The sequence below is a fragment of the Humulus lupulus genome, chromosome 5 (genome assembly GCF_963169125.1).
Source record: "Humulus lupulus chromosome 5, drHumLupu1.1, whole genome shotgun sequence".
Lineage (NCBI taxonomy): Eukaryota > Viridiplantae > Streptophyta > Magnoliopsida > Rosales > Cannabaceae > Humulus > Humulus lupulus.
The window spans coordinates 7,268,981-7,282,656 of record NC_084797.1 but is presented as its reverse complement, the minus strand read 5'-3'; the positions used below and the strand labels follow the sequence as shown (position 1 = coordinate 7,282,656).

General features: G+C 45.4%; 1 long non-coding RNA gene across 1 annotated transcript in view; it reads right to left on the bottom strand.

Moving 5' to 3' along the window:
* Window positions 1-1,950: 1,950 nt before the first annotated feature.
* Window positions 1,951-13,676, bottom strand: part of LOC133780235 (uncharacterized) — a 29,987-nt gene continuing 18,261 nt past the window's right edge. The window contains exon 3 of the long non-coding RNA XR_009869175.1: window positions 1,951-2,271. This is a non-coding gene — a long non-coding RNA (uncharacterized LOC133780235). The remainder of the gene's footprint in view (window positions 2,272-13,676) is intronic.

The following is a 13,676-nucleotide window of genomic DNA, read 5'->3' as shown; positions in this document are numbered from 1 at the left end:
CTGCTATAGATCCTTCAGGACGAGCTTTATTCCTGACATAGTTTTTTAATTTTTTCATGTATCTTTCAAAAGGATGCATCCACCTCATAAATACAAGTCCTCCCAATATTTCTTCATCAGGCAAGTACAAAACCAGATGGATCATTATGTCAAAGAATGCTGGAGGGAAAATCAACTCCATCTTGCATAAAATAATAATCAAGTCATCCTTAGCTTTCTCCATATCAGAAACGTTCAGTGTCCTAGAGCACAATTGTTTGAAGAAATTACACAATTCAGTGATGGTAGTGGATATAGATTCTGGTAAAAACTTGCGAACACCTACTGCAAGTAATCGTTGCATTATCACATGAAAATCATGAGACTTCAACCCAACAATGTTTGAGTCATTGTCTGTGACTTTTTTCTTTAGATTAGAACAAAAACCATCGGGCAACTTCACTCCTTTCAAAAATTGACAAAAATCTCACCTCTGTTCAAAAGTGAACACGTATGGAGCATGCGGTTTCATTAACCTTTTATTGGCATCCTCGTAAATCCACAACGATTTCCTAAACCCCATATTCTTTAAATCATGTCTTGCGTTAGTGGTGTCCTTAGATTTATCATTATCTAACAAAGTCCCAAGGAGACTGTCGCACACATTCTTCTCAACATGCATCACATCTAGGTTGTGTTTTAACTGATTTGAACTCCAGTAATCAAGTTCATAGAAAATACTTTTTTTCCTCCAATTATTTTCCTCTGCACCTTGCTTGCGCTTCACCCCCCCAAATCTGTCATGTTTACTAGACACTTGAAGCGGTAAAGCATTGACTTGATCTAAAACTTGTTGACAAGTAAACTGTTGTGGAGGATTTCTTTTCTCAACTTTGCCATAAAATTCTTTGTCCTTTCTATACTTATGATTACTCCTCAAGAATCGCCTATGACTGACATACGATGTCTTACCAATCACTCGAATGGAAGTGGTGTCTTCATTGCACGTTGGACATGCTTTATACCCTTGCCCGCTCCAACCAGACAAGCTACTACGAGCAGGGAAATCGTTAATTGTCCGCAGAAGGGCTGCACGCATCTTGAACAATTCATTCCTTGTGCCATCTCTTGTGTCGACCCCGTTAATCCACAATTATTTTAACTCATCCACCAAGCGTCTTAGAAATACATCCATGTCTTTTCCTGGTGATTTTGGCCCAGGAATAAGCAGAGTTAGCATAAAATACTCCTCCTTCATGGATAGCCAAGGGGGGAGATTGTAGTTCGTCAAAATCATAGGCCACATGCTGTATGATAAGCTCATGTTGCCAAAAGGATTAAACCCATCAGCAGCCAAGCCTAGACGAACATTTCTAGGATCTTTTGCAAAATCAGGATGGGTGGCATCAAAGTCTTTCCATGCAAACCAGTCAACCGGATGACGCATCACCCCATCTTCTATTGATCTCCCAGTATGATGCCATAACATGTCATTAGCTGTATGTCTTGAACTGTACATTTACTATAAACTGGGAGTCAACGGAAAGTAACGCATCACCTTGTGTGGAACCTTTTTCCCCTTCTTCTTTTCATTGTCCCATCGGTTACTCCCACACACATGACATGAATCTTTGCTTGCATGCTCATTATAAAATAAGGAACAATCATATTTACACACATGGATTGATTGATATCCCAACCCTAACTTACTCAGCTTCTTTTTCGCCTCATAGTGTGTTGGGGGAATTTTATTATCTTTCGGAAATGCAAATTTTAGTAATTTCAACAATTCATCGAAAGAGTTATTTGGCCACTTCCCTCTAACTTTCAAATGCATCAACTTCGCCAAAAAGTTTAAGGATGATATCCAATCACAACCCGGATACAACTCAGCTTCAATCTCGTCGACAACTCGTCATAATACTGTCCCATTCGACTGCCAGACACACCATCTTCTTCCTCTGCATTTGTCGGTAAGAGGAAATCATCAACGACGTCAACCATCTCGTCTACATCTTCATTCTCCTCAACTACCTCATTGGCGACACTAGCTTCCACCTCACCGTGGTAAACCCACTTTTGATAGCTTTGTTGAAAACCCTTGTCAAAGACATGAGCCTCCACTGTATCTATAGTTTGTAGTTTAACATTCAGGCACCTCACACACGGGCATAAAATTCTCCCGTCGCAGTCTACGTGTTCTTTTTCCATTCTCAAGAAGGCTTGGAGACTGTTCCAATAAGCATCACAATTACGATTCCTTAATGTCGTCCAACTCTTATCGATCGGCATCTACGATACAAGAATAAACAATAATGAAAACTTATTGACTATGTATGTGGTGCCCTAATCCACCTTTTCACTCCACTACTATCAGGGTAAAGAACCTATCCCACTCATATTTGTAGTATACATATAATTTAATCTACACTCTTAAAATTGTTTCGTTTATGTAAAAATTTCGGCAGCACCTCCCTATAGTTCTCATAAGTGGGCAGACTAAAATTAAGTTTGCCCACTTACGAGAACAAATAAGGAGACACATATTGAAATCTCTATTAACGAAACAATAAAATGAGTACTAGATCAAATTATAGGTACACAACAAATCCAAACTATCCATGCGGACACATACCGTCCTGGATAATTCGGAGAAGCATATTTAAGAGTTCTTACTAACTCATGTTGACGCCGTTTTTCATCAACAGATAAAAGAAGAGCACAAAAAAAAAATGAATAACGATGGCCAAACGGTACAAACAAATCAAACACACGGTTTTTTACATGGTTCAGCAGTTAAATCTACCTAGTCCACGAGTCTCTGTTATTAATCTTAAGATTATCTCTAAAAAATTCTTTAGTCTGAATTCTCCAGAGTTTTCTCTCAAGGATCAGAATTTCGGTCCTTTACAATGGTGCATGGCTTCTCTATTTATAGAGAAGGATGCAGAATACTATCCCACATATTTTGGGTAGTTACTCTTTTGTGAATAAAATAAATGGCTTTAAATGCCTATAATCAGATAAAAAAGGAAACGTCCCTGAAGACCAGGAAACGCATAACTGATTAAATAATATCCCACGATTCTTGGGGATTTACATTAATAAATGAGGATTACATCTCATGTTTATAATACTTGTTGATATTCAAAGCGGCGATCGCGTATCTCTAAGGCTTTTGCCTTCCAAGTTTCCCATCATTGCCCGAGCCAGTGACATCTCCCGAGCTAACGTGGCTTTCAAGATAGTACATCGAGCTCGAGACCCCTGCTCCAAAGTTGTTCCTAAAGAAGAGAGTGCTCTCAGAGCTCCCTTTCGAGCTCGAGATCATTTCGATGTCACGATACTCGAGGTCGTGTATCGTACTCTGCAGGCTCGATTTACAATCCTAGAGCATACCCTAACCCTCACGAGACCATTTATTGCGAACTCAGCTTTCGAGGTCATATTTACTATAGCTCGAAATTTGGGTATAACATCTTGCCCCCTCAAAAGTATTTGTTCGAATCCTAAGAGAAGGAAACTTTTGAACTACTTTCTCTGAGAACTGTACCGTCACACCTTTGAAAATGGACACGCGTCAGCTGGGTATTGCTCACTTTAGGCACTTGAGTACCTTGGAAACATGCCCACGATCGTCCATCTGACAACTTTTCGGCGCCTTCTTGTCATTGATCCCCATCCGTTCGATCTAGTGAGGATTTCATTCGACGCTCCCAATTAATTCCATTTTTCCACCTATATATACAAGACCCCCCCCCCCCCCCCCCCTCTTTATCTTCTTCTTCACGTTTGTTCATCATAAGCAAGAAAAGAAAAACAACCAGAAAACCAGACTCTCCTAAGAAGCTTCTGTCCTGCGCATGTTTTCTCGACCCAAGAAATAAAGAAATCCTGGTCTGTTCGAGCCAGTGAGTTCTTTCTTGCAACCTCTTCTTCAGTCGACAATTTCTCTGCAATCACCATCACTGTGTAAGTATGCCATTTCTGTTGTTTTTTCTTTTTATACTGTTTTTGCTGTGTATGCTAGTTTACGCTCTTAGCACAATAAGATAGGGGGTTTCATTTCGATAGGCTTTCAAGTTTTCTAGACTTCTCCTGCTGGACTTCGCATCACTGGTTTGTATCCAGTTTTAACGTTTGAGCAAAGTCTCAATTTTCTGGGTTTTGAAAATTTTAGGCCATGTTTCTTGCCTAATAAGTTTTCGGGTAAAAACCCTTGTCCTTGACAAATGCACGAAAACTGAGAATGCCCTTCCTGGCTAACCGCCACCTTTCTTTCCCTTGAATTTTGGGATTTTAAAAAAATCTTCCACGCTCCCTTTTCTCTCCCGTGGGACACACGCTCTGACTCTTTAGTAAGGGTCTTAACATTTAATTTCTTGTTCCTAAATCCCCGAGCTCAGACCATCGAGCTCGTGATTCTTGCATGCATGGCCCTCACCATTTTTTCTTTCTCGTTAGATGTCACAGAATCTGGAAAGACGGTGGGGGTCATTGCGAGCCATCCCTTACGAGCCTAAATCTCCGAGCCCAGAATCACTGTTCGTCCGGAATCAGCGTCGGATACAAGAATATGAACTTGCACGCGAGCAAGAGGACACTCGAGCTCACTATCGCCGTCAGATAGACGAGGTCATTGAAAAGAAGAGAAGAGTTCTTCGGGAGGCCATCTATCCGGAGCCCAACCCAGGACCTAGGCCAATTCCCCTCGACCCTGCGTTAAAAGTCACGGTTGCATATCTTCCAGGGGAACTCCAATTTTCTTTAATGGCGGAACCTTCGTCCTCGCAGCCTTGGAGGGAGATGTTCGAAGCCGAGCACTAACAGATCTCGGCTACCACCACCGACCAAATAACTGACATTTTGGCCCTCCATGGCCTTAGTTCGTTGGACACCCTGAAGTGTCGAGCTCCAGCTAGTCATGAACGGAACTGTTTTGCCCCTGGGGGCCGCGACGTCAGTGTGAAGTACTCAGCCTGGAGCCAGGAACATATGAGGGCAGGAGCTCTGCTGCCCTTGAAGTCCTTTTTCAGAGACTTCGCTGATTTCGTTGGGTTGGCTCCGTTCCAACTCAACACCAATTCATACAGGGTGCTGTCTGCCCTGAGGTCCTTGTTCCACGAGCTGGGGTGGGAAGGACCCTCACCTCAAGAGATCTTATATCTCTTTTGTTTGAAAAGTAACCCCTCCCGAGCTCAGGGAGGAGATGGTTTTTATTATCTTTCGAGCTACCCCAAGGAGATGAAGATTTCTGAAGATCTTCCAAACCACCCTCCTGACTCCAAAAAGGCTTTTTTCTGGACAGACGGTTTGTCCCTGTCTCGACATCGTTCATTCAGGCGGATTCGTAAGTACTCTTGTTACTTTTATTATTATATTTTTTGAGCTCGGAATTTTAGCCCTTAAGACCGTACTTAGCTGAAATGTGTTTCACTCTTCAGCTAATTTTAAGCGTCCCTCCCCCACCAAGGCAATGGGGGAGCACAGAGAGGCCTTGCTCCGACTTCCTTACGACAGGAGGTCCCTTTCGTATCTTCTTCAAGAGGGCAAGCTCCGAGCCTGTGGGTTGTTGGGAGAAGGCCAGTCAACCTATGACTGGTCTAATAAAAAATACGAACGTTGGGAGGAGGTACCCCTACCCACAGGCGCTCTTCCTCCGAGGAGAGAGAGAAGGACAACACTCCCAGTTCGTCTGAGGAGTCCGCGGTCCGGAAATGAGGCCAACGATGAAGCCTCGAGCTCGGACTCAGATGAAGGTAAAGTCCTCCCTACCTCGAGGATGTGGTCCCCCACACTACTAGAACACAGGCTCAATAGGTTAGTCTCGTGCCCACAGGATAAATACCACTTCTACATATGGAGTTGGGTAGACGACTGTGTCCATAGGTTCGATAGTGGGCTCGGGAAATATGATACCATGTACACCACGGACGAGGTGTGGAATGGGATAGCGGTGCAGTACGGGACCAATGACTATAGGGACCTCTCGAGGTTATCCCCTACTTATAGGGAAGGCACTCCCCCCGCCTCCTCTGAAGACGGGGGAATTTCATGGTCCCAAGTTCGAGCTCGGGGGAGAGTTCCAGTTAGGTTTCCTTCATATCACTCTGTGTCTGATACCGAAATTACTTGCTGTAAATTTCTCTTTTACTAACTCAGTGTTGTGACTTGTGCAGGCGAGAAGGACTCCGACCTCGACGCCCTTATCGACAATGCAGGCTCCAAGAGGAGAAAATGCCCCAGGGCAGGGTCGGTGAAGACCAGCCAGCCGGGGAAAGGCTCCAAGAGATCTAAGAAAATGCCTCCTCCTCCCCCGCCGGCTTCGAGCTCTGCTGCTACGCCGACTAGCCAGATCAGCGCCCCTACGATCTCACAGGCTGTCTTCCCTGCGGTGGCACCGGCCTCGCAGGCTGGTACCCCTGTCGTGGTCGAATCCCGACCTCCTATGGTGGGTCAAACGTCTTCTGCTCAGCTCGCCAAGAGACCTTCTGTTTCTCGAGCTTAGAAGCTAACCATCTCCACCCATATGGACTCGTATGTGGTGGATAACGCTGCCGGACCTCATGGATCTACGCTGATTTCGGATGTCATGTCCCGGATCGGCCAGAGCTACGGCAGTTTCGAGGCTCCTCAGTGGCAGTGCCTAACTAGCACCCGAGACCACACTGTCCTGTACGAGAAGAGTATCAAGCACACTGCCGCGGTAAGTATCCTTCTACATTCATTTTGCTTATATTCATACTGTTCCGAGGCTAATGGTGGTTTCTTCCTTTTTTCAGGCTCTTGCCTTCACTGCCCAGCTCAATTACGAGATCCATTCGAGCAGGACCCATGCCCAAGAGGCAAAGGACCTCCACCTTAGAGCGAACGATGATCTGAAGGCGGCGAATGCTAAGCTCGACGCAGTGGTTAAGGAGCGTGAGGATATGGCCAAGGAGCTCGGAAAGCTGAAAACTGAACTCGAGGAGCAAAAGAAAGATAACACCCAACTTCGGGAGACCAATAAGAAGCTCGAGGAGGACAAGACCGCCACCTTCGACCTTATAGAGGATGTCAAAGCTCGCCTTACTGCCGAGTACAAAGAAAAGAAGGAAACGACGGTTGACTCAGCCATGTACCGGATGTGGGCTTATAACGAAGAGCTTGACACCAGCTTTTTGGGTCCCCACGAGGCGCCGTTTCTTGAGCGATGGAATGCTCGGCTCGAGAAGGAAGAGGCTGAACGGCTTGAGAAGGAGAAGGCTGAGCAGCTCGAGAAGGAAAAGGCTGCTCTGGGCACTGTTTCGGAGGAAGCTCAGGAGGATAGTCATGCTATTCGTCCTGAGGGGTCCGGTGCCACTGATGTTGAGAAGGCCAAGGAGACTCCTCTTCTTCGAATCTGACCTCGGGGAGATCAGTTTTCGGGGCTGCGTCTCCTTATTTCTGTAATTATTTTAATTTATGCCCACGGGGCTGATACAATTCCCTTTACTATTCTTTTATATGCTTACATTTCTTGGCTCGAAATATTTTGCACATTTTTTCATTGATGAACCGGTTATGTTTATTTATTCATACAAACATAGTTTGGATTTTTAGGCTTGAAATTCGATGCATTCATGCATAGTTTATTCGAATTATCCGCTTCCGACCTCGTTACTTATCAAGGTCGGATATTACTTTTACCATGAACTCAAGAGTACTTATATGGTGTGTAATATGAATGATTTGGTTATATCTTTTTTTTGTTTAGTCACTTTTCCTCATCCTCAGTTCTTGCTCCGAGGTTGAGAGTTCGAAACTATTTTTCTTTAAGATATTCCAGCCTCGATCTCGACTTATCTCGAATAGGTTTAGGTTCCTACTTATCATCGACTAATTTTTTGGCTGGTTTGTTCCAAACATGTTGTGTTTGCACATCTGGTTAACTCCAAATGTTTTAGGTTCTTGATGGTCGGTTATATCCGATCTATCTAAGCTCGCGTATTTGGTCATGTCCAAATACTCTGTTTTTTTATAATTCGGTTATGTCCGAACTATCTAAATCGCGTACTTGGTTACATCCAAATACTTTATGTCTTTGATAATTCGGTTATGTCCGAACTATCTAAATCGCGTACTTGGTTACATCCAAATACTTTATATATATATATTTATTATTTTTTAAGCTCGTGGTATGTATACCAATGATGCCCCCTTAATATCCTATGAGTGTGACCATAGGTTATTAAATTAAGGGAGATTGCAAAAATAAAAATACATTACATGTGAAACAAAGCAGACCTTTTATTTGATGAAATTCAAAAACAAACAAACAAACAAACAAACTAGTACAGATAGAAATTCATGGTTACAGGCAACACTTCCTACACTATTGATAATATGGTCTAAGGTGTTCGCCATTCCATGCTCGTGGTATCAGGCTCCCATCTAATCTCGCAAGTTTGTATACGCCAGGTCGGATGACTGATTCTATCTGGTATGGTCCTTCCCAGATTGGCCCGAGCACTCCAGCTGCTGGATCTCGGGTTGCTAAGAATACGCGTCTCAAAATCAGGTCTCCCACTCCGAACTTTCGATCTCGGACCCTTTTATTGAAATATCTCGTGGTTCGTTGCTGGTAAGCAGCATTTCTCAGCTGAGCCTCTTCTCTTTTTTCTTCGATCAAGTCTAGGGTTTATTCGAGCTGAGTATGATTGGAACTTTGACCGTAAATCTGAGTTCGGATCGTCGGAATTTCGACCTCGATGGGCAACATCGCCTCGCAGCCGTACGCTAGAGAGAACGGAGTATGTCCTGTTGAAGTCCGAGCTGTAGTCCTATATCCCCAAAGGACTTGAGGCAATTCCTCGGGCCATCATCCCTTTGCCTCCTCCAACTTTTTCTTTAGAGAGCTCTTGAGAGTTTTGTTAACGGCTTCGACCTGACCATTCGCTTGAGGGTGAGCCACTGACGAAAAACTCTTTATTATACCGTTCTTGTTACAAAAGTTGGTGAATAAGTCGCAATCGAACTGGGTTCCGTTATCAGATACAATCTTTCTTGGTACTCCATATCGGCATACGATGTTCTTTACCACGAAATCAAGGATCTTTTTCGAAGTTATGGTCGCCAATGGTTCAGCCTCCGTCCATTTCGTGAAGTAATCAACGGCGACCACAGCATATTTAACTCCGCCTTTGCCAGTTGGGAGTGAGCCTATGAGGTCGATGCCCCATACCGCGAAAGGCCATGGGGATGTCAACATGGTCAGTTCGGAAGGTGGAGCTCGGGGTATCGTGGCGAATCTCTGGCATTTGTCACACTTTTTCACGTACTCGAAGGAGTTCGTTTCAATGGTTGGCCAGAAATATCCTTGGCGTATAATCTTCTTGGATAGGCTATGCCCCCCGGTATGGTGTCCGCAGAACCCTTCATGAATTTCTTCAATGATCTTCTTAGCCTCGAGAGGAGTTACACATCTAAGCAACGGCATGGAGTACCCTCTTCTGTATAACTTTTCGTCCAGAATGGTGTAACGAGGAAGTTGATACATCAACCTTCGAGCTTGATTTCGATCTCTTGGAAGAATTCCATTTTCGAGATAATCAACTATCGGACTCATCTAGGTTGGTTCTGTTTCAATCATACACACATCTTCCTCGTCTGGCTCAGTAATGCTGGGTGTTGATAGGTGTTCTACGGGTATAACATTCAGCTCTTCATTTTCGGCGGAAGTGGCGAGCCGAGCTAAGGCATCTGCATTTGAGTTTTGTTCTCAGGGAACCTGTTCGATTGCATAAAACTCGAAATACTCCAATGCGGATTTTGCCTTCTCCAGATAAGCTGCCATTCTTGTGCCACGAGCCTGGTATTCTCCCAAGATTTTATTAACCACGAGCTGGGAGTCGCTGTAGCAATGTATAGCTTTGGCCTTGAGCTCTTTTGCTATTCGTAGTCCCGCAAGTAAAGCCTCGTACTCAGCTTCGTTATTAGATGCTTTAAAGCCAAATCTTAAAGCAGTGTGAAATTTGCTCCCTGCAGGAGTGATCAGAATAACTCCTGCCCCCGCTCCATTTTCATTTGACGAGCCGTCGACGTAAAGTTTCCACAGCTCGTGGGCCGTGGTTATTACCTCGTCGTCGGCTATACCAGTGCACTCCACTATGAAGTCTACCAAGGGTTGTGCCTTAATGGTCGTTCTTGGATGGTAAGTGATCTCGAACTGTCCGAGCTCAACAGCCCATTTAAGGAGCCGACCTGACGCCTCTGGTTTAGACAGGACTTGCCTAAGTGGTTGATCTGTCAGTACATGGATGGGATGTGCTTGAAAGTAGGGGCGGAGCTTGCGAGATGAATAGATTAGGCTGAGGGCAAGCTTTTCCATCAATGGATATCTTGACTCTGCCCCCTGTAATCTTTTACTAATGTAATAGACGGGTTTCTGCACCCTCTCTTCCTCCCGAACGAGCACCGCGCTTATCGCGTGTTCGGTGGTTGAGAGGTACAGGAACAATACTTCTCTCGTCTCAGGCTTCAAGAGGATAGGTGGTTCGGCTAAGTGCTTTTTGAGCTCCTGAAAGGCCAGCTCGCACTCCTCTGTCCATTCAAACTTCTTACTTCCTTTCAATAAGTTGAAGAATGGAAGGCCACGATCCGTTGACTTTGAGATGAATCTGCTCAGGGCAGCCATCCTCCCAGTCAAGCTTTGGACATCTTTATGATTCCGAGGTGAAGGCATATCAATCAGGGCCTTTATTTTGTCGGGATTAGCCTCGATCCCTCGAGAGTTGACAATAAAGCCTAGAAATTTTCCCGAAGACACCCCAAAAGTGCACTTCATAGGATTTAGCTTCATGTTGTATTTCCTGAGTACGCCAAAGCACTCTTCGAGATCGTCAACATGGTTCTTGTTAAGTTGAGACTTTACAAGCATGTCATCAATGTAAACTTCCATGTTGTTACCTATTTGCTCTGAAAAAATCATGTTTACAAGCCGCTGGTACGTGGCTCCAGAATTCTTGAGTCCGAATGGCATGACATTGTAGCAGTAGAGCCCTTTATCTGTGATGAAACATGTATGCTCTTGGTCGGGGGCATGCATGGGAATCTGGTTATATCCAGAATAGGCATCCATGAACGACATCAGGCCATGCCCCGCCGTGGCATCCACGAGCTGGTCAATTCTTGGCAGCGGAAAACAGTCTTTCGAGCAGGCCTTGTTGAGGTCCGAGTAGTCAATGCAGGTTCTCCACGTCCCATTGGGCTTCGGGACCAACACTGGATTGGCTACCCAGTCAGGGTAAAAAGCGTCCCTGATGAAATTGTTTGCTTTCAGCCTGTCAACTTCCTCCTTTAGTGCTTTCTTTCTATCCTCGTCCAACTGTCTTCGCTTTTGTTGCTTCGGGGGAAAGCTTTTGTCTATATTCAATGCGTGGCTCGCAACATTTGGGCTTATCCCCACCATGTCTGAGTGTGACCATGCGAAGACATCCTAGTTTTTCTTGAGAAAGCAAATTAATTGCTTTTTTCCTCGCCTTGGAGGTGTTTTCCGACCTTTACCTTCTTCGAGGGTTCAACTTCGTCGAGCTGAACTTCTTCGAGCTCTTCCAATGGTTCGAGGTCAGCTTTCTCCTCAATCCTTGGATCGATTTCCTCGTCAATTTCGAAAACCGTCCCGTCCTTATTTTGTACGATAACGAGTGCTTGAGCGCTCGTTTGTTTCTTTCCCCTCAAAGAGATGCTGTAACACTCTCTCCCTGCCAATTGATCTCCCCTTAATGTTCCGACCCCGCTCGGAGTTGGGAACTTAAGGGCTAGATGCCTTACAGATGAAACTGCCCCCAGCCCGACCAGGGCGGGTCTCCCGAGCAGTACATTGTAGGCAGATGGTAACTCTACCACCACGAACTCCATCATCTTGGTCACCGAGACTGGATAGTCTCCCAAGGTCACAGGGAGTTCGATGGACCCCATACAGGCGGTTCCTTCTCCAGAAAAGTCGTACAAAGTGGTTGCACAAGCCTTCAGGTCGCGAAGGGAGAGTCTCATTTTCTCTAGTGTTGCTTTATAAAGAATGTTAACTGAGCTCCCATTATCTATGAGAACTCGGCGCACTCTTTTGTTGGCAAGCTGCAGGGTGATGACTAGTGGATCATGATGAGGGAACTGGACATGGGAGGCATCTTCCTCGGTGAAGGTTATAGGTTGAGTTTCTACTCTTTGGCTCTTTGGTGCCCTTGGTTCGGGTTCATAAGGAGACCCGTCCCCCGTCTTCAGATCATTCACGTATCGCTTTTGAGCATTTCTACCTCCTCCCGCGAGATGAGGCCCTCCCGAGATGGTTATTACGTCCTCACCATCAATCGGCGGGGGCCTATCTTCTTCCCGAGATCGGGAGTTATTATTCTGTGCCGCCGAAGGCGCGGCTATTCTCTGGCCTGCAGTAGTCTGTCCAGTATTCTGGTTTTTGACATACTGCCGGAAATAACCTCTCGAGATCAACCCTTCGATCTCGTCCTTCAGCTGTCGGCACTCATCAGTTGTGTGTCCGGTGTCTCTGTGGAACCGGCAATACTTACTAGAATCCCTCTTGGATTTTTTATTCCTCATTGGATCTGGACGCCTGAAGGGGACCTGGTTTTCATTAGCCAGGTATATGTTTTCCCGAGACTCGTTGAGCTCGGTGTGCACTTTATATACGGAGAAATACCTTTCTCCTTTCTTCTTCTTTCCTCCTTCAACCTCGGGGTTATTTCCCTCGCTCTTCTTCCTCTTGGAGGGATTCTCCGAGGTAGGCTGTGGAGCTGCTGGGTCAGCCAAGGCTGAGGCGAAGTTAATGTTTATCGTTGTAGTTTCGGTCTGCGAGGTCGCCTTCAGCGTTGACCTCGCCTCCTCTACATTGACAAACCTCTGCGCCCGTCTGTTAAATTCGGTTATTGACCTCACCGGTTTCCCTTGCATGACATCCCAAAGGGCACTTCCGGGTAAAACACCAGCTTGGATAGCCATCAGGTGCCCACTGTCATCCACATCTCGAGCTCGGGCGACCTCTAGATTAAATCTTGTCAGGTAGCTTTTCAGTGTTTCACCAGGCTGTTGTCTAACGTTAGTCAAAGTGGATGCCTCTGGTCTGACTCCCATCATAGCTCGGAACTGCTTCTTGAAGTCCCTAGACAACTAATCCCATGAAGTTATCGAGTGTCTCTTGTACTTCTTGAACCAACTCTTGGCAGGTCCGGCCAATGATGTTGGAAACAACATGCACCTGAGCTCGTAACCCACGTTACTAGCTGTCATAATAGTGTTGAATGTACTCAGGTGGCTACATGGGTCGGTTTTTCCCTAAAACGCTGGGACGTGAGGAATCCAAAACCCTTGGGGAAACTGAGTGTTAGAAATATTGGGAGCAAACGACTCGAGCTCCTCGTCAGAGTCTTCGTATCGACCATTCCCTCGTTCATTCTTTAAAAGCCTAAAGGCTTTTTCGACCTGATCGATCCTTTCTTGGACTGGGTCCTTAGGTGGTGTCTGGAATTGACAATCATTGATCATGATTCCAGGCTCGCGTCTCCGTGAGGGATCTCTACGCCCATTCAGGTGATTCCTCAAGTCCGGATTTGTCTGATCTCCCTTCCCCCTGCTCTGATTTAGATGATTTCGCAGGTCAGGACGATTCTTGCGGCTTCCAGTATTTTTACGACCTCGGTCGTGTTTACTGACGGACCTGGTCTCTC